At 43.6% G+C, this 19997-nt stretch overlaps 1 protein-coding gene across 10 annotated transcripts in view; it reads right to left on the bottom strand.

Moving 5' to 3' along the window:
* Window positions 1-3087: 3087 nt before the first annotated feature.
* Window positions 3088-19997, bottom strand: part of AGGF1 (angiogenic factor with G-patch and FHA domains 1) — a 133063-nt gene continuing 116153 nt past the window's right edge. For 4 of the 10 annotated variants that reach the window (XR_009354031.1, XR_009354021.1, XR_009354022.1 and 1 more), the window contains 2 exons: window positions 14166-14273; window positions 3088-5633 (listed from right to left, as the gene is read on the bottom strand). The gene's annotated coding sequence lies outside the window, so the exon portion shown is untranslated. Of the gene's footprint in view, window positions 5634-6455; window positions 6580-14165; window positions 14274-19997 lie in introns of all 10 variants that reach the window. The other 6 variants (XR_009354025.1, XR_009354027.1, XR_009354030.1 and 3 more) reach the window with 3 other exon arrangements.

Genomic DNA, 19997 nt, shown 5'->3' with positions numbered 1-19997 from the left:
TTTTTTAAAGCATATCCTAGGGGTTGGACGAAATTATGCCAAGATGAAGGCCAGGCCTGAGTTGTCAACTAAAACAAGTGTACAAGAAGCCAAGTGACAGATGCTTGCCCTTTCAGATGCCAAGAAGTCACAGCCAGGGGAATCAAGTTCAAACTTGGCCATGAGGCTGACATCTACCTATTCCAGTTCTTTCCCCCAAGTCATACCCCTGAACAGGCCCAAGTGCCATTTCTCGGTGATCTTCCACCCATTTTGTTCACAAACCTACCTCTGCCTGGAATCCCTCCCCAACCCTGCTTTCTGTATTTCCAATCCCTTTCCATCCTCTAAGGCCTAGTGCAAAGGGTTTCTCCATCAATGTTCAAGCTTTCCATGATTATCCCAATGAGGAAATAGCTTGTTTTCCTCAAGATACTTGGAGCAGTTTGTTTGTACTCACTCATATTACCTACCACCACTTTTGCTAGAATTATTTATGTTCAGGTGTTTTTCTCACTCCTAAGCCCTGAAGAACCCTGAGGGCAGGACAGTATCTTATATGTCTTTGTTGCCTCTAAAGGACCTATTGCAGTGTTTCAAAATTGAACTTTCTAACTACATAGTTGTTGACTGACTAAATACATGAATGAATTAAGAACCAAAATTATTTTCACTTGGGACGGCAATAGAATTTCTTCTGCGTCTCTGAAGACCAAACTGTATTTCACTTTTTCATCCAAAAATAGCAAATCCGTAAAAGCAAATCACACTATATTTGAGGAGAAATATTTTCAGATTGTTTCCATATGTGTTTCTATATATACCAGTTTATGCAATATTTTAAATCAAATTCAACACCATGTGGCCATGTATCTTCTAGACGCTCATAACGATGATTTAGGTCAGAGCTTAAAACAATAACAACAAATTTCTTAAAGGGGGTCTGTTCATTTATCCCTCAGTTCTGCTCATTCTCTAAATGTTTCCTTTCTAGGCCTGGCTCCAATGTCACTTTCTGTCTGTAACCGTCTCTGACTTCCCTGGGCAAAACTGCTCTGCCCGATTTTCTTTGCCCTTTGTACAGATCTTTGTCGTGGCTTTCATCCCACGGCTCTGTGTTGCTTATGATCCCATCTCCCAGTGAGAGCAGGGACCTTGCCTTGTGCACCCACTTCTGTCTTCCCAACACCTAGAATAGCACCTGGCACAGAGTAAGCTCTGAGTAAATGCGGTCTAAATTGAGTTGGCGTAATGTCAACTGTGAACTTTGGCACCCAAAAACCCAGCCCGTGCTTTCTTCAGTTTAAAATCCATGACATTAATAAATTGCAGGAGATGTAAGAGAATGAAAACACACACACACACACACCCCTGCTCTTTGGAAGCAGTATCCAGATTTCTTATTTATACCCAACTATTTAACCTTATCCCCCATTTAGAAAGCATGGAGCACTTGCACATTAACTCCTTCTGTTTGCAGCTCTAGGTTAGCACCTCAGCACCCATTCAGGATCAGGTCCCCTTCTAGCTAAATGATAGGCGGGGCCATGTTTCAAGTGAGGGAAAGCAGGAGGAAGGACATCTAGAACAGACTGAGCATTTAGTCTGTGCTCAGCCCTTTGCCTACCTTACCACTTTGAATCTTCATAGTATCTCAGGGTCAGCCTTATTCTATTAGCCCCACGTTCTAATAGACATCTCTCGGGGTCAGTGGAACTATTCATCTTAGACATGCTATCACTAGAGTGTCTCCAGTGGAGTGAGTATTAGGATGGGAATAAGGGTCAGGTTTACCTCTAACATCACCTCATCACCACTGGTTCACTAATTCACTACCTTGCAGACACACTGACCTTTCTGTTACCTGAAACCCCCCAGGTCTTTTCCAGATTGGGGTGTTTGCACATGGTCTGTTATACTTGTTCCCCCCTCCCCACCCCAACTCTCTTTACCTGGCTAGTTCCTACCAATCCTACAGCCTAGTGGTTCTCAAGACTGTGGTCTCCAAACCAGTGATCTCAGCATTTATTAGTTTGGACCCACCTCAGACCTACTGAATTATAAACTCTGGTGGGGTGGGGGGTACCCAGAAATCTGTTGCGGTGTTTTGTTTTGTTTTGTTTTGTTTAAACAAACTCCAGGTGATTCTGAGGCACATAAAGTTTGAGAAGCACTGTTCCAGGCTTTATCTGTCAATTCTTCAGAGAGGAATTTCTTGACCCCAGTTCCCCAATCTGTATCATACCCCCATTGGTACTCTCCCATAGTATTTATTCATTTATCACAAACTGCAAATTATGCAACTATTGGCATGTTTGTTTTTAAATCTATCTTCCTCAGGTGCCTGGGTGGCTCAGTCAGGTAAGTGACCAACTCTTGGTTTGGGCTCAGGTCATAGTCTCAGGGTCTTGAGATCGAGCCCCTTGTTGGGCTCTGTGCTCTGCAAGGCAACCACTTGAGAGTCTCTCCCTTTCCCTTTGGCCTTCACAAACCACCCCCCTGCCTCTAAAATAATAAATAAATCTTTTTTTTTTTTTTTTTAAATCTACCTTCCTCACCAGACTCTGAGTTCTGTGAAGGCAAGGACCATGTATACCCAAAGCCTTACACCATGCCTGACACAGAGTAGGTACTCAGTGCCTACTGGTCTGTTTTTCCTAGCCAACCTAGTACGTGACCACGGTGTATTTCTTGAGTTCACTGTGAACTTTTGCCTCCAGTCATAAAAGGCATAACATGACAGACAGCCAAGTCTCATTTACTCACCATCCAAAGTAAAGACCACTTACGACACCCGGTGTCTCAGACTTCCTTCACTGTCCATTGCTAAGAAACCACATGTATAAATGGGGTGGGAGGGACAGGGATTTAGACAATTAATTAATTATCAGTAACCTGGGTAAATAACTTAGTGAAGGAGGAGAGCAGAATCTCAGCTATGTTATTTTTCAGATTCTCAGTGGATTCTGACCACTCTTGCTTTTTACTCAGAATTACTCCGCAGCCTAGAAAGAAGCCTCAGTCCCTGTTAACCCAAGGACTCATTCTTTTCTTCCAGGCCTAACATGTATAATATGGAACCAAGATTCACTTTCCACCTAGGCTTGGTTAGACAGGTATTTGGATTTTAATTTCCTCAGAAAAAAATTTTTAATATACATATTTTTCTCCCAGTGGCCAAAGGGGACAGCCCTGTAAAATCCCTCCTGACAAGAGTGTCACTCAATGCTTTTCTTAAGTGAGTCTTCACCTTATACAGGAACACCCAGAGGACTGTGGGAAGCTGGCAGCTGGGGGTCAGGAAAAGCAGCTATAATCTTGTCCCAGGTAAAGTGTCCTAGGGACCCTACAGCACACTTCAATGTTCCCTACCTGAACCCCAAGACAAAATCAGATTCACTTGAACCTTCAAGGCAGGCTTAAGCCAGAGACAATCCAAACAGAGGCAGCCCCACCTGGCCCAGCTCTACCTTGGCCAGCACGGCAAGGATCAGGACGGCATGCTTCTGTGTTTCTCAGCGCTGCTCTTCTAACACTTGTTCACGAAGACAATTCTTCTCTCCACACTGTGTTGCCAATCTTAATCAGCACGATCATATCTGTTCAGTCAACATACAGATTCTCAACCTTTGCATCTGTCATGAAGCAAACTCAGAGAAGTGGAACCACCTGGCTGGGCTAAGACTTAAAAGAAGCCTTCTGTGGGGTTCTCTGATCTCCAGTCCAAGGAGGGAGTCCCTACTCTGTGTTCAATGTGGTAGACATGCTTTGTTTTCCTCATGTCATTTATCCCCCACATTAACTCTATGTGACAGGCTCAGTATCTCCTTTACAGATGTGGGAACTGAGGTCTAGAAAACTTAAATACCCTTCCAAGATCACACAACTAATAAGGAAGCATTTGCACCCTGGCAACACCTTTGATGCCCTTGTCCCAAAAACCCTTCTAGTGAGCCTTGGGAAAGGGACTTCTAAGTGACACCTGTACCCCAGTATAAAACCTAGAGCATGTCCAATTATACCCTGAGCCTGTGGAGTCCGCTTAGTGTGAACGTACCACCAAACGTGTATTTCCTGCAGCCTTGTGTTATTGCTGTACTTTTCTGGCTGATGAAAATGGCCCATGTCTCATTCACACCCTCTTTGCCCTTGGACCTCACCTCCACCCCCAGCACTTGATGTAATCACCTATGGGAAGCGGAAGCACGTGAGACAGGCTGAGAAAGCAGACACAGGCTTTTAGCATTGGTCTAAGGTGGGCTGTTGCAAACAGAACCGTGAAGGCCTGGCCCCAGCTGGGGCACATGAAGATAGCCCCCTCCTCCCCATGCAGCTGTCACATCCATAGGCCAGTTAGGGGTGAGAGCAGCTTGGAAGGTGTTCTCTGTTTTCCCACATTGTATCTCTATAGCTTACTCTGTGCCAGCTTTACCCGAACTGACTGAGAAAACTGACAGGAGTTAGAAAGCAAAACGAATTCCATGCATAGGAACTGCAGTGGAGTCAATAAAACACAGATCTGATTTTGTTGGTGCTATGGGAAACTCTTGTTGCAAAAACAAAACAAATAAGACATCCAAAGTTGAAGGTAGTACAGTCCCACTAACACCTATTTCTAAATATCTTGGGAGATTTCAGGAGACGGGAGCTGGTGCAGGGTCACCTCTCAGGGCGTGGCTGTCCTCACGCTTCTCAGTTTTCAAATCCTTGGACTCTGTTGGTTTAGGAACTCAGAAGGCCTGAGGCCGCTCTTATCACACCTTGGCATCAGAATCCTGAATAGCAAACATCTTCTGAACTGAGTACAAGGAAGTTGAGATTACTCTGGGGTCAGAGGCTGATAAACAGGGTTTAAAAGCTGGTGGTAGGAGGCCCTCCTGAAAGCGACAGGTTTGCTGGTCCCCTGGGTGGAGCTTTCATTTCAGGACAGGCAGAGGGCCCCCTGTTAGAGACACTGTGTCTGCATTTGAGGCCCTGGCAGGTCATGGAGTGAGGCCATTTGGAAGGGCTGAGGCCCCTAGTCTGCCCCAGAGCAAGGAAGCAGAGTAAAGCTTGTTCTGTCCACTCGCTGGACACACACCCATTCTCTCCTCTGGCCTAGGCACACCCCCAGAGGCTGCTCTCTGTGTGGAGACATTACTGGCTTTTGCCATAGCATTCTGTACTGGCTTCTACCATTCCTTCCAGATCCATCTCTGCTCCTAAATCTGCCCTGCGTGAGGACTGGGACCCACCAGGACCCGAGAAGTGGGATGGTTGCTGCACAGGTGGTTCTGGGTCAGACAGTTAGGACCATGCTCCTGGGGCCAGAGCCCAGTTTCATGCCCAGACAGCAGCCAGGCTCGGAGCCAAGCCTGCCTCATGGCCCCACAGCTCCCTGGCCTCCCGCCAATCACCCATGCCAGGAAGGAACAGCCTGTCACCAGAGGGGAGTGGGCCACTGGGCACCCTGCGCTCTGACTTCTCCGGCAGCTCTGCCCAGTAGGAGTATGATGCCTTTTGCCCAATTTGATGGTCGGTACAGAGGTTCAAGGGAGGGGCAGGTGGGTGGTAAGATACAAATAGACACCCGAATTCTGCAGGATCCCAGGCTTCGAATTTGAAATGTTTTCCAGGCTCAGTCAGTCACAGAACCATTTGTCATCACTCGGGTCCTAACAGAGGAAAAAATACAATGGAAAATTAGATCCTGTGTCACAATGTCATGGGTATAAATAAAATGAAAGGCAAGCTTGACGTCAGTAATGAGGATTCTCACATTCCACTTCACTTCCTCATCGTCAAATATGCAGCTCAATTTACCCCCTTGGGTGGTGGAAACCAGTCAGTGTAAACAGGTGGGGGCTCTGACGTTGTGGGGACTGGGTTGCTTTCTCCCTCAAAATCCCCCAGGAGCCCTAGGCAAACAATCCCAAGGGTGGGCCTCACTCCCTGCACTGTGTGTCCCTTGGGTATGCAGTGACATTCTTAGCAGATGTCACAAATCCTTCCTCTCAACCCCTCTGCTTCCACAGTCCATATTCTTGCACTCAAACTTTCCTTCTTGGGGGCAGTCAGCTTGTCCCTTCTCCACACTTCCTGAGATTAGCTGAAGGGACGTTTCTCTACCTGGAGAAGAGAAAGGAGAAGCGAGAAAGAGAGAGCTGAGGGCTTCTTTGCACAGGGACACGGCGGCCCAGATGTGGCTTCAGCCTGCAGAATATGGACTCGTACTGATTCATATTTTGAACACACTCTGGAATATCATGCTCGAAAGGAACCCCATGGTAAATAATTTTGAAGCTCAAAATTACTCCCCCCACCACCAAGTTCCATCTTCACACATCTAGCTATACCTCTCTTAGGTTTTTCTCAGAGCGTTAAGCATCCCTGTACCCCAAAGGCATGGCCTGGTACACAATCTAACACACCTTTATCATCACAAGTCACCAGACTTCAAAGCATGCTGAAGAATGCTGACAAGCTGTGCCACTTACGAGAAAACCAGCAGCTGTTCACACAAGACAGGGACTGGTGTCTGCCATTATCTGGTTTTACGTCCCCTCAAGAGCTATCTTGCTGGACTTGGGATAGGTGTGGAGTCTCTTCCTAATTGACATACTGCAAGGCAAACCCTTAGATGTTAACTCATTGTACTGAAATCATTACCTTCAACAAGCATTTGTGGACTCTGCTCTGGGGGGAGGCAGGACATTCTGGAGCTGGGCAGGGTGCTGTGTGAGTATGACCCAACTCCGGATATCCCTGCTCTGATCTGTGAAGGATGGGACCAACAGTGGCACGGTATAGGGTCTCTGGTTCCTAGAAACATAGTTCTGGGGGCGCCTGGGTGGCTCAGTGGGTTAAGCCTCTGTCTTCAGCTCAGGTCATGATCTCAGGGTCCTGGGATTGAGCCCTGCACGGGCTCTCTGCTCAGCAGGGAGCCTGCTTCCTCCTCTCTCTCTGCCTGCCTCTCTGCCTACTTGTGATCTCTGTCTGTCAAATAAATAAATAAAGTCTTTAAAACAAAAACAAAAGCAAAAACAAAACATAGTTCTGGCGCTTCCTGACTATGCAACTGGGTGAGATAAGGGGTGGAAGGGCCTGCACACAGTGCCGGGGTCCTCCTGATGAGTACTCAGCAGCACTCGCTCTCTTCTCCCAAATTCCCCACTTGCCAGCATTACAACTGCTGCCCTGAAAGAAAATATGAAACGAGAAAGAAAATGCCCATTGCATATATGCACAAGGTAATTTTCATTTCCTCACTCTAGCCTGCACACATGAAGATGTGCACAAGTGTGCAAACACACACACACACACTTTAACCTGGCTTTTGATAGGTGTGATTATTCCAAGCCACAGATTACAATGATATTTTTAGAACTAGATTCTCTGCTGCCACTCAAGGAGTAGATTGGATTGATAATGGACTGAAATGGCATTTGATCATTTTCCTCTCCAGGTGTCCCCAGCAGGGCAGAATTTGGTAGCACCTAGGCCTCAGGCACTTCTCATTTTGTTTGTCATTATAGCTGCTGAGGACAGCTCTGTGGCCTAAATTCTGGGAGACCTATTTTATAAGATGTGTTTCTGAGACCACAGAAGGTTTTTTTTCCCTTCGCCATAAGAATCTCGTAAGGAAATGTTCTTCAAGATTTGTGCCAGTACTGGCCCAGGACAGAACTGTGAAGGGCATTATCCTTCCTGCTTTCTCTCACCAACTTAAGCATCCAGTGTTCAAATACCATACCTGGCTTCTAGAACCTTCTATGATAGTCTCTGTCCACTTTGACACTACCCAAGCGTTCTTCTTTCTTCCATTCAAAACTTATCCTTCTTATAAGCCTTCCTTCCCAGACCTGCTACCTGCTAGCTAGATATAGGTTAACCATAAGGTGGGTGAAAATTCTGTGCCAGCAGGTAATGGTTTTGGAGTTTTTTTGTTTTATTTTTTGTTATTGTGATGTTAAAGGAGCCCAGTTGTTTGTCTCACACCCATTTTCTTTCTTTCTTTTTTTAAATATTTTTTAATTTATTCATTTGACAGAGAGAGAGATCACAGGTAGGCAGGGAGGCAGGCAGAGAGAGAGGAGGAAGCAGGCCCTCCGAGGAGCAGAGAGCTTGATGCGGGGCTCAATCCCAGGACCCTGGGATCATGACCTGAGCAAAAGGCAGAGGCTTTAACCCACTGAGCCACCCAGGCGCCCATCTCACACCCATTTTCATTCAGGGTCTTCTCCTGCCAGGGTATGAGGTAAAGCAGGAGGCAGGAGCCTTGTATTCTTGGAGTCTGTATATTCCTCTAACATACTGAGCATTTTGTTCTTCTTCTTCATACCTAATGTCCAAAACCAGCTTGTACTGGACTCATAAGAGCTGAGTGTCAAAATTTCAGGAATTTTACCAGATGGTTGTTAAAAAACACTGCCATCATTAAAAATTAAATTATATAGGATATACTTAAATAAATTTTATTAAAAATAAAGGTAATAAATACTTAAACCTCATCACTTCCTAATTTTTTTTTTTAAAGATTTTATTTATTTATTTGACAGAGAGAGATCACAAGCAGGCAGAGAGGCAGGCAGAGAGAGAGGAGGAAGCAGGCTCCCCGCTGAGCAGAGAGCCCGATGCGGGGCTCGATCCCAGGACGCTGAGATCATGACCTGAGCCGAAGGCAGAGGCTTTAACCCACTGAGCCACCCAGGCGCCCCTCATCACTTCCTAATTATTTCATTATGCCTACTCCTATGTATGCATTTGAAGTTATTTACGTCTCTTGGATCTCTGTGTGGGGACACGGCATGGGGGTATTACTGCTCATTTCCTTCCAATTCCATGTTCAATGATGTCATACTGGTAGCTAGAACTCTGCCATGGTGGGTAGTATTGACATGCAAGAAGTCAGCAGACACTACAGATCAAGGCTTCCTTTACTGCCTCTCTCTCTGTCAAACCAGTTGGTAAGCACTCATCAGCATACCACTATTTTGCCCCCTGCTGGGTTCAAGGGCCAGGCCTCTTGTCATCCAGGAGAGCTAACATCCAGCTTCACGAATATGGGGAGACATCACATCTGCAGAACATCCCCAAACCTATGCCTGTGCCTTCCCAAAGCCATTTCCCTAAGAGAGCTTCTGACACTCTTGAGTCACTCTTGCTATGTCCCCACTGCCACCACAGAGACATGTGTGCTACCACCGCAGGCACTCTCGCTCTGTCTCTTTCATAGTCAACACAATCTGCTTGGGGCTGCATTCTGTTAACTCCAACATAATTCTAGGGAATTTGAGAGTTGGCAGCCTGACACTTGGGGGTTCTGAAGTCTGAGAGGGGAGAAGCAGCAACAAATGGAATATTTGGGATATAAGGTAACTGTGCTGGGATGCCTGGGTGGCTCAGTCGGTTAAGTATCTCCCTTTGGCTCAGGTCATGATTCCAGAGTCCTGGGATTGAGCCCCACATAGTGTTTCCTGATCAGCAGGGAGCTTGCTTCTCCCTCCGCCTGGCACTCCCTCTCTTAAGTGTCTTTCTCTCTCCCTCTCTCTCTGGTAAATGAACAAATAAAATCTTAAAAAAAAAAAAAAAAAGGTTACTGGGCATACAATCTCCTATCATTTGGTCCCATGGGTTGACTTCAAAATTGGGAGATGAGGGGCATCTGGGTGGCTCAGTGGGTTAAAGCCTCTGCCTTCAGCTCAGGTCATGATCCCAGTGGTCCTGGGATCAAGCCCCGCATCGGGCTCTCTGCTCAGCGGAGGGCCTGCTTCCTCCTCTCTCTCTACCTGCCTCTCTGCCTACTTGTGATCTCTGTCAAATAAATAAATAAAATCTTAAAAAAAAAAAAAAACCAAAACAACAACAACTGGGAGATGAGTGGTTCTCCTCAGTTCTCCACCGTAGACATTTTTTGGCAGGGGGCTGATGCAGATTAGAACTGGAGTTTTTACCTATAGCTTTGACCTCTGATTTTCAAGACACTCAGCTTTTATTTTTTTTCCTGCAAAGTGAATGGGGTCAAAAAGTATCATCCTTAAAAGAATACCTAGTGTTTTGCATTCTAGAGAGCCCCATCACACTGACTATTAGGTATAACTTTTTAGAATAATACTGAGGTGGGAGCAACACACACATCCCTATTCTCGTTATGAACAAAAGAGGCCCAAGACACCTCACTTAGCATTGCCCACCTAGCTGGTTTGTGAAATGGCTGGGACTAGGTCCCATGGGACCAAGTAGATTTGTAAATGCCATACCTTACAAAGATCGAAAACATGACATGCAATTATTTTAACCTGAAGTCAACCACATCAGCCCATGTGCTATTCTCTCTTCCTCCTCCAAGGACTCTCATGTCTGCTTTCCACTTGATTCCATGGCCCTGAGCTATTTAGAGATTCATCTTGGCCATGCAAACCATTTATTTACTAGAAAGTAAGATTAGGGGTTGACCTTCAGTGTCCTTAACAGATGACACCAGAGTACAAAGAAGAAGACCACAAGGCCGTGGCATTGCAAGGCCACACAATCAGTGGGGGAAGGAGGAAGTGGTGAAAACGCCACACGTCTAAAACAGACCATGGTGTTCTTAAGGTGTGAATCCACGTACTGTCGACAACTAAGCAATTTTTTATGAGACTATGGTTTATTACTTCCTGGATAAAAGATAGGATGACATTAAGCCTTTTTACTTTGCTGGCCAACTGGGCAGAGACTGCAAAGGGGGGAAAGCAGAGAGGCCAGTTTTTGCAAAACAGCTGCTTACCCAGTCCTTGGGCCAGACCCAAAGAACCGGGGGAAAGAACTCCTTATTATATCCTTGTAAGTGAGAGGGTTTGTTTTACAAACTGTGACTGGAAAACTTTGTACCAAAATGTTAATGGTGGTGATTCAAGGAGAAATGAAGACTTAAAAAAAAAAAAATTACCACTATCAAAATACAGTTTTTAGCAGAGAATCAACTTTTTCCAGTCTTCTTTATACTTTCAAAAGCACAATAACACCTTAAATTGATAAAGCAGGTCAGCCTCTGCAAAGTGTTCTTGACTGTTACTTCAAACGAGCCTTATGAACGTCCTATACCAGAATTCCATCCTTAAACAGACCAAACCAAAACCTCCCCCAAAACACCAAGGGGACAGAGTGCTATGCCAGCCATTGCTCCAACTTCCTCTCCTAAGTTGCTGTACTCCCTTAGGCTCCACAAAATTTCACTCCTGATCCTCAATCCTACCACAAAATTGAGTTCAGAAGATACTCTGTTTGGTCTTTCTTTTGATGTTTATTTACATGTCTGCCTCTTGGCTAAAATCAATGACAAATGGCTACTTTGAAAAGTAAGACACAAATCATTTTAATGTAACTTTCCCATGAATAAGAGTAACGCTCCCTTTTCACCTTTTTTTTTTTTTTTAAGATTTAATTTGTTTATTTCTCAGAGAGAGCACAAGCAGGGGGAGCAGCAAGCAGAGCAGGAAGAGGGAGAAGCAGGCTTCCAGCTGAACAGGGAGCCTGATGTGGGACTTGATTCCAGCACCCTGGGATCATGACCTGAGCTGAAAGCAGACATTGAACTGACTGTGCCACCCAGGCGCCCCTTCACCTGTCTTCTTCTTCTTCTTTTTTTTTTAATTTTAAAGATTATATTTATTTATTTGACAGAGGGAGAGGGATCACAAGTAGGGAGAGAGGCAGGCAGAGAGAGGGGGAAGCAGGCTCCCTGCCAAGCAGAGAGCCTGATGCTCTGGCTTGATCCCAGGACCCTGAGATCATGACCCGAGCCGAAGGCAGAGGCTTTAACCCACTGAGCCACTCAGGCTCCCCAACTTCACCTGTCTTCTTACTTTGAAGTCAAGTGGATTTAGTCTTTAGGTCTGGTTAAGGCAAAATTGGGATTCAAGTCTTTGTGCAAATAAGAACTACTGTGAATGGTTCATAATTCTTTGAGGGGCCACCTGTAGCCTTGTACCATGGGAGAGGCAATTTACCTCTGTGACTTGAAAAAGTGGCTGATTTTCTTTCACTGGTAAAAGCAAAGCCACTGAATTATTGGGTAGTAACGAGCTAGCTTCCCAAGAACTTCCGTGCTCCTATTTTGCATCACCCTCACCAAGTAAACATGACTTCAATATTAAAATCAAGAATATTTTCATAGGAGATAGACGTATTAATTATCTCGATCTTGATCACTACATATGTATATCAAACCATCATGCTGTACATTTTAAGTATATGTAATTATATTTGTCAATTGTTCCTCAGTAAAACTGGGAAGAAAGGGGGGGAAGGATATTATCACTAAACCCAAACATCAAGATGGTTTGATGGAGAAAGGTGTCTGTCTTGGAGAACATAATCATATTTTAACGTATCATTGAGGAAAAGAGACAGAAAGAGAAAAAGAAAGGGGGAGGGGAAAGAGAGAGGAGAAGTGAAGTCAGTATTCACAGGGCACAAAACAGAAAAAACGTTACCACTAACAAAAGTATTCAGCTGTTCCCATGGCTGGAAAATAGAATACAAAGACCAGAACTGACTCATGTGTCTATAAATATTTTAATATTTAATAAGTGTGGCATTTTAAATCAGGGGGGAGGATAGAATATCAATAAATGGTATTGAGATAATTTGTTGGTTTTCTAGTTTTTTTGTTTTTTGTTTTTTTTTTAAAGAGAAAGAGAGAGAGAGAGCAAGCACACGGGAAGGGGAGAGAAAGAATCTTAAGCCGACCAGTATGCGCTTGACATGGGGCTTGATCTCTCGACCCTGAAGTCATGATCTGAGCCAAAATCAAAAGTCAGATGTTTAACCGACTGAGCACCCAGATGCCCCACAATATGCTAATATTTTTGAAAAGTATTTCAGATAGAATAAAATTCTAATTTTATTTGAATTTTAGATTAAAATTTTAATATTATAAAAATGCCAAAAAATTATAAAAGGATAGTTATCTAATGTTGGGCACAGTAGTGTCTTTCTAAGAATAACACCAAAGGCATCGGCATAAAGAAGACAGATACATCTGACTTCTTAAAAATTTTAAATTTTTGAATATCAAAAGCAACCACAATACCAGTTCTTTGTCAGAAATATGTATTAAAAATATTTTCTCATATCTATGGGTTGTCTTTTCATTTTCTTGATCATTTATTTTGAGAACACAACAGCATGGATGAATTTCAGAAATGTGTTTTATGGAAAAAGTATACATTGGATGGTTCTATTTCATTTCATTTCATTCATTTTTATATGAAGTTCTAGAATAGGAAAAATTAATCTAAAATGATGGAAATTAGATCTATGTAAAAGGGCATGAGGTAACTTTTTGGGGAGACAGAAATGTTCTATAATTTGATTGGAGTCATGATATATGGGTATATACATTTACCAAAACTCATTATATTACACACTTAAAGTAGATGCATTTTGTTGTAGATGAATTATATCACAATTACAGAAAAAAGAAAAAAAGAATCCATAGTAAATATTGAAGAAAGTGACAAACTGAGAATATTTGCAACATCTAAGACAGATAAACTTGTGAGGCTCTCAAACACAAAGAACTCTTAGAAATCAATAAGAAGGGTGCCTGGGTGTCTCAGTGGGTTAAAGCCTCTGCCTTCAGCTCAGGTCATGATCCCAGGGTCCTGGGATCGAGCCCAGCTTCGGGCTCTCTGCTCAGCAGGAAGCCTGCTTCCTTCCCTTCTCCTCTCTCTGCCTGCCTCTCTGCCTACTTGTAATCTCTCTGTCAAATAAATAAATAAAAACCAAACATTTAAAAAAATCAATAAGAAAAAAAATGAACATTCCGATAGAAACTTACAAACAAAAGGACCTAAAGGAGTAATGCAGGAATGCCTGGATGGTTCAGTGGGTTAAGCGTCTGCCTTCAGCTCAGGTCACAATCCCAGGGTTTTGGGATGGAGCCCCACACTGGGCTCCTTGCTCAGCAGGGAGACTGCTTCTCCCTCTGCCTATGACTCCCTCTGCCTGCACACTCTCTCTCACTCTCTCTCTCTCTCAGTCTGACAGATAAATAAAATCTTTAAAAGAATAAAATAAAGGAGTAATTCATAAAAGAAGAAATAAAAAATGGATAGTAAATATGAAAAAGACACCAACTCTTTGGAAAATAAGCAAACATAAATTCAAAAAGCAACAATGGGACGCCTGGGTGGCTCAGTCAGTTAAGCATCTGCCTTTACCTCAGGTCATGATCTCAGGGTCCTGGGATGGAGTCCTGATCGGGTTCCCTGCTCACTGGGGAGTCTGCTTCTCCCTCTCCCTCTGCTGTTCCCCCGTTTGTTCTCACTCTGTCAAAATAAATAAATAAAATCTTTTTTAAAAAGAAAGAAAAACAACAATACAATTTATTATTTATCAAATTGATTTAAAAAAAATATACTAAAGTTTTGTTAGGGGCAGGTCAGATCCTTAATGGGGTGTAAATTGGTACAATACTACTGGAAGAAAAATTTTCCACATACAGCCAAAGTCTTTTTGCTTTAGCAGGATGTCTACATGTAGGAACTAAGGGTGCACATGCTTATTTTGCTTCTTGAAATCACCACTGGTGCAAAGATCCTTAGGTTATTACGCAGAGGAATTAGTGAAATGTATGCGGTACATAGGTCATCCGTACTAGGCTCTATCCTCAGGTGCTCAGAGCTGGAAGATTAACCAGAGGCCCTTTCTGGTCAATATTAACCTCTCCCTTCTTTAATTTCATAGTGTGATTTGCATCAGCCCACCAGTGACCTTCAAGTTGTTCTTGCATTGTTTCAAAGGAATTCAGTATGTCTCCTTAAATAGCCGGAAAACCACAAGACAAATTCAACCTCCTTCCTGAGGCGTCTCTTGATTACCCCACTCCAGGAGGATCACTCTCTCTCATTACCTCTACGGTCATATTGGCAATCATCACATCCTGGTTTGTGGCAGCTTTCCTTGTGTCGCCTTGAACTACTACATATTTTTAGCATCAAAGTTTACTCTTTCTGTATTCACATCTTTCTTCCCCACAGATCTGTCTGACATGTGTCTGGCTCCCCAACAGCACAGAGCCTACAGTGCCGGGCAGCATGACCTAGTGCCTCGGAACCTGGGTTCCAGAGCTAAACACCTGAGTATGAATTCCAGGGCTGCCTGTCACTAGCTGTGTGACTTTCACAAGTTACTCGGCCTCGACGTGTCTCCCTTACCTATAAGATGAGGACCAAAGTGGCACCAACTTCACTGCGCCCTTACAAGGATTGAGACAAATGTATGGCAAGTGATTAGCCCAGTTCCTAATGGTGTTGTAAGTGCTTGGTAAATGTCAGCTATTAGTATGTGCATGCTTCGTAAATATCCGCTGATAGAATGGTTCTAGTGGGGAGGAAATTTAAGGAAAGAGAGGGCTACTTCAGAGTGGAATGAACCCCTGAAAGGGGGAAGGAAAAACCTACAGACCGTGTCGAACAGGCTGCATGGACCAGGTCAAACATTATCATGGCACTGAGGGTTCAGGATGAGGTGGGAGAAATGTAAGGAAGGGAGAGCACAACTGAGGGTTTACAACACAAATAAATTATAAGAATACTATTAATTCATCCAACAAATATATATTGGGTACTTGTAGTAATGCAGGAAAAGAAGACATTTCCTTTTTTAAAAAAACATTTTCTTATTTTTTTTAAGATTTTATTTATTTATTTGTCAGAGAAAGAAAGAGAGAGAGAGCACACAAACAGGTGAAGCTGTAGGCAGAGGAAGAAGCAGGCTCCCCACAGAGCAAGGAGCCCAACACAGGACTTGACCCCAGAACCCTAGGATCATGACCTGAGATGAAGGCAGATGCTTAACTGGCTGAGCCACCCAGGTGCCCCAAGAAATTTCCTTTTTGAGCCTAATGAAGAACGTAATATCCAGGTTGTATCATCTCTCCAAGTCTATCCATCAAGCTGTTATTGTTCAAGACTCTATGGCTTCTGACCAGAATCACTGTCAGAATTAACCAGGCTTCATGCTAACCCTGCTCTTTTCCTTACCAATCTACTGAGCAGAATGAGTCAGGTGAGTTCTCTAAAATACCTGAACACTTGATTCCTTTTCTGAACGTTGTTGCTGGCTCCCCACTGCCAGTGGTCTGTCCCTCTTGGATCCCCACACTCAAGCTTCTCAAACTTCCAAGGGTATTTAGGATGGTCTTCCTGGACTCTCTATCAAGACAATTCTTTCTCTCTCTTTCAGAAGCAGCTCCAGTAACAGCCCCCGGGAAGCCGACCATACCCATCAGAGCCCAGCCCGAAATATAGAAACCACTTTCTAAATTCAAATAGAGTGGATTTACTACAGGTGATGGAAAAACTGAGCCACCAACCAGGGGACAGTGAGGCACAGCAGAGATTAGCTCCAGCAAGAAGCTGCTACCACTCCCAGGCTGGAGGTGCAAACAGAGGTCACCAGATCCCAGGCCTGTGATCACCCTGCTGAAGCTGGACGCCAGTGGACCTGTCCAGTAGGAGATGGAGTTATGACTCCCTCTCTCCCATCCTCTAATCTGTCTCCATTGCCTCTCATTGGGTGAACCAGCCAGAAGCCCGCTGACATTGGTGTGCAAAAGTGCCCAACTCCCAACCCCAAAACAGAGCAAAGACAAGGAAGAGTGAGGGATGGAGCTGCTCCCCTTCCTAACTCCCTTAGGTACTTTGTCATGGTCTCCTCTCTGCTCCCTTAAATCTGACCCCATCTTTTTTATAGCCCTCATCTACTAAGTTGTGATTTCTGTGTTTACAAGTCTGTTTTCCTTAATAGATTGTGTAATTCCAAGAGGAAAGACAATGGCCTTATTCATCTTGGTGTCCTTAGCTCTGGGCATAATGCGGGGTACATAACGGATATTTACTCTTTGTTGGGTATTTGTTAAAAGGAAACTCCTGGAGTCACCTCCGGCTAGCCCTCCTTCTCCATCTCCTTGCTTGATTTACCTACCTTGACTGAACTCTCGGCACTAAATAATAAACAAGAAGGAGCTTGGGGGTCCCTTGAACTCTCTGGGTCTGTAATCCATAGCCTTATATTTAAATATACCCATCAACAAATTACCATAATTATTTATACTCAGAGCATCACCCACATATCAACCTTCTACCTTCCCATAGCTACATGAAAATTACCCATGGAAATTCCCCCCAAATCTCAAGATACCATCCCTCCACCACCCAAGATGCTTCTAGGCCACCTCTCCCTGCTGTTAATCAGTGTGTGCTCAGGGTAAACAAACTAATTTTAAAATCAGCTTAAGCGAAACATAATTAGGAAGATAAATTAGCTGCCCCCCCCCAAATTGCATAATGAATGCCTAAGGAGAAATTATTTTTATTATCTACCATTTTTATGATCTGTGTAACATTTTCTCTTCCGTCATTGGAGAGGACACTTAGCTGACAGTGTAGAGAAATACCACAGAACCTAACTTCTGACCTTGATCATCTGTACAGTGATTACCAAAGGAGAAAAACGAACTGTTTTGTTTTTGTTTTTCTTATCTTGAATTTACAACACCAGCCTAGCTATTGAGGAAAAGAAGCCTGTAATTACAGTCAGACAATCAGGGTTCAATTCTTGGTTCTGACTTATTGCTGTACAATCACAGGCAAGTTAGGTCACCTCTGAACAATCAGTTTCTTCACATGTAAAATACGGACGATGACAAAGCTGAACTCAACCACGAGAGTCCACACGTCCTTCCTATCTGGTTCTAAGCACTTCATATGAACTAACTCCTTTCATCTTTGCCCTGAATTACCTACTGTTACTTTTATTTTACACATAAGGAAACAGGCACAGAGATTAAGTAACCTCCTCAAAGGGCTGCTGTAGAAATTTCATGTGATTTTATATTTTGAAATCATTAAGAAATTATCTGAAACAGAGTAGGGGCTCAATTAATTTTTTCCTTTACAAGCCCCCCAAGCCAACCCACCTCCACACCAAAATAACTACTATTTCTAGAAATTGGTTTGTTATTGAAGCTTCTTTGTTAACAGGCCTGGATTCTTCATTCCTAGATGTGTATTCACTATGCCTCAGTTTCCCTCTGTGTAAAATGAAACAGACTGTATCAGCAGGTGCCAATCAATGGCTCATGAGAGGAACCTGGCCTACAGTTACATTTTGTTATGTTGCACAATATTTATATTATTAAAAAGTAGCTCCTAACATAAAAAAATCAGTAAGTCTATTTCCTTGCACCACACACAAAAATAGACTCAAAATGGATGAAAAGACCTCAATGTGAGACAGGAATCCATCAAAATCCTTGAGGAGAACACAGATAGCAACCTCTTCAACCTCAACCACAGCAACTTCTTCCTAGAAACATCACCAAAGGCGAGTGAAGCAAGGGCAAAAATGATCTATTGGGACTTCATCAAGATCAAAAGCTTTTGCATAGCAAAGGAAACAGTCAACAAAACCAAAAGACAACTGACAGAATGGGAGAAGATATTCGCAAATGACATATGAGAGAAAGGGCTAGTATCCAAAATCTATAAAGAATTTATCAAACTCAACACCCAAAGAACAAATAATCCAATCAAGAAATGGGCAGAAGACACGAATAGACATTTCTGCAAAGAAGATGTCCAGATGGCCAACAGACACATGAAGAAATGCTCCACATCACTCAGCATCAGGGAAATACAAATGAAAGCCACAATGAGATACACCTCACACCAGTCAGAACGGCAAAAATTAACAAGTCAGGAAACGACAGATGTTGGTGAAGATGCTGAGAAAGGGGAACCCTCCTACATTGTTGGTGGGAATGCAAGCTGGTGCAGCCACTCTGGAAAACAGCATGGAGATTCCTCAAAAGGTTGAAAATAGAGCTACCTTATGACCCAGCAATCACACTACTGGGTATTTACCCTAAAGATACAAATGTAGTGAACTGAAGGGGCATGTGCACCCCAATGTTTATAGCAGTAATGCCCACAATAGCCAAACTCTGGAAAGAGCCCAGATGTCCATCAAAAGATGAATGGATAACGAAGATGTAGTATATATATACAATGGAATACTATGCAGCCATCAAAAGAAATGAAATCTTGCCATTCGCAATGAGGTGAATAGAACTAGAGGGTATTATGCTGAGCGAAATGAGTAAATCAGAGAAAGACAATTATCATATGATCTCTCTGATATGAGGAATTTGAGAAGCAGGGAGGGGAGTTGTAGGGGGTAGGGAAGGAAAAAATGAAACAAGATGGGATTGGGAAGGAGACAAACTATAAGAGACTCAATTTCATAAAACAAACAGGGTTGCTGGGGGGTGGGGGGGAGGGATAGGGTGATTGGGTTATGAACATTGGGGAGGGTATGTGCTATGGTGAGTTCTGTGAATTGTGTAAGCCTGATGATTCACAGACCTGTACCCCTGGGGCAAATAATACATTACATGTTAATAAATATAATTTTAAAAATCAGCAGATCTCTCACTCTCTTCCTCACTCTCTTTCACACACACACACACACACACACACACACACACACACACACATATACACACACACACATACATTTCAGGCTTCTCTTGAAAAACTGACCCATATGGCCAATCAGGCTCTTACTCTAACAGGTCAACATTCTTTTCGAGTTGTGCATGGCCACCTCCTTTTACAAAGGACACCTATTTCTTGGTTTGCCATAGTCCCATTTCTTACAGCTTTTTGCAGAAATAGAAGTCTTTCCCCCTTCCATCACTAAGGATCCATGATTCCCTGACACCTGACAATATTTCCCACAGGAAGTACCCACTATAGGGCACCAGAGTTTTTCACTGAATGTTGTTGTCCCAAAGGGTGAACAATTCATTCCAGTTTCATTAGGACTTACCCCTTTTTGGACTGAAAGTCCTGCATCCAGGAAACTCCTTGGTCCCAGGTAAACCAGGTTGGTCATTCTACATCATAGCACAAAACAAACCCCCAACGGCCCTTGCCATCTAGGACATGCCACACTGCACCCTCTTGCTCTGGAGTCTCTTTGGGCCA

The sequence above is a fragment of the Mustela lutreola genome, chromosome 5 (genome assembly GCF_030435805.1).
Source record: "Mustela lutreola isolate mMusLut2 chromosome 5, mMusLut2.pri, whole genome shotgun sequence".
NCBI classification, from domain to species: domain Eukaryota; kingdom Metazoa; phylum Chordata; class Mammalia; order Carnivora; family Mustelidae; genus Mustela; species Mustela lutreola.
This window is presented reverse-complemented; position numbering and strand designations above follow the sequence as displayed.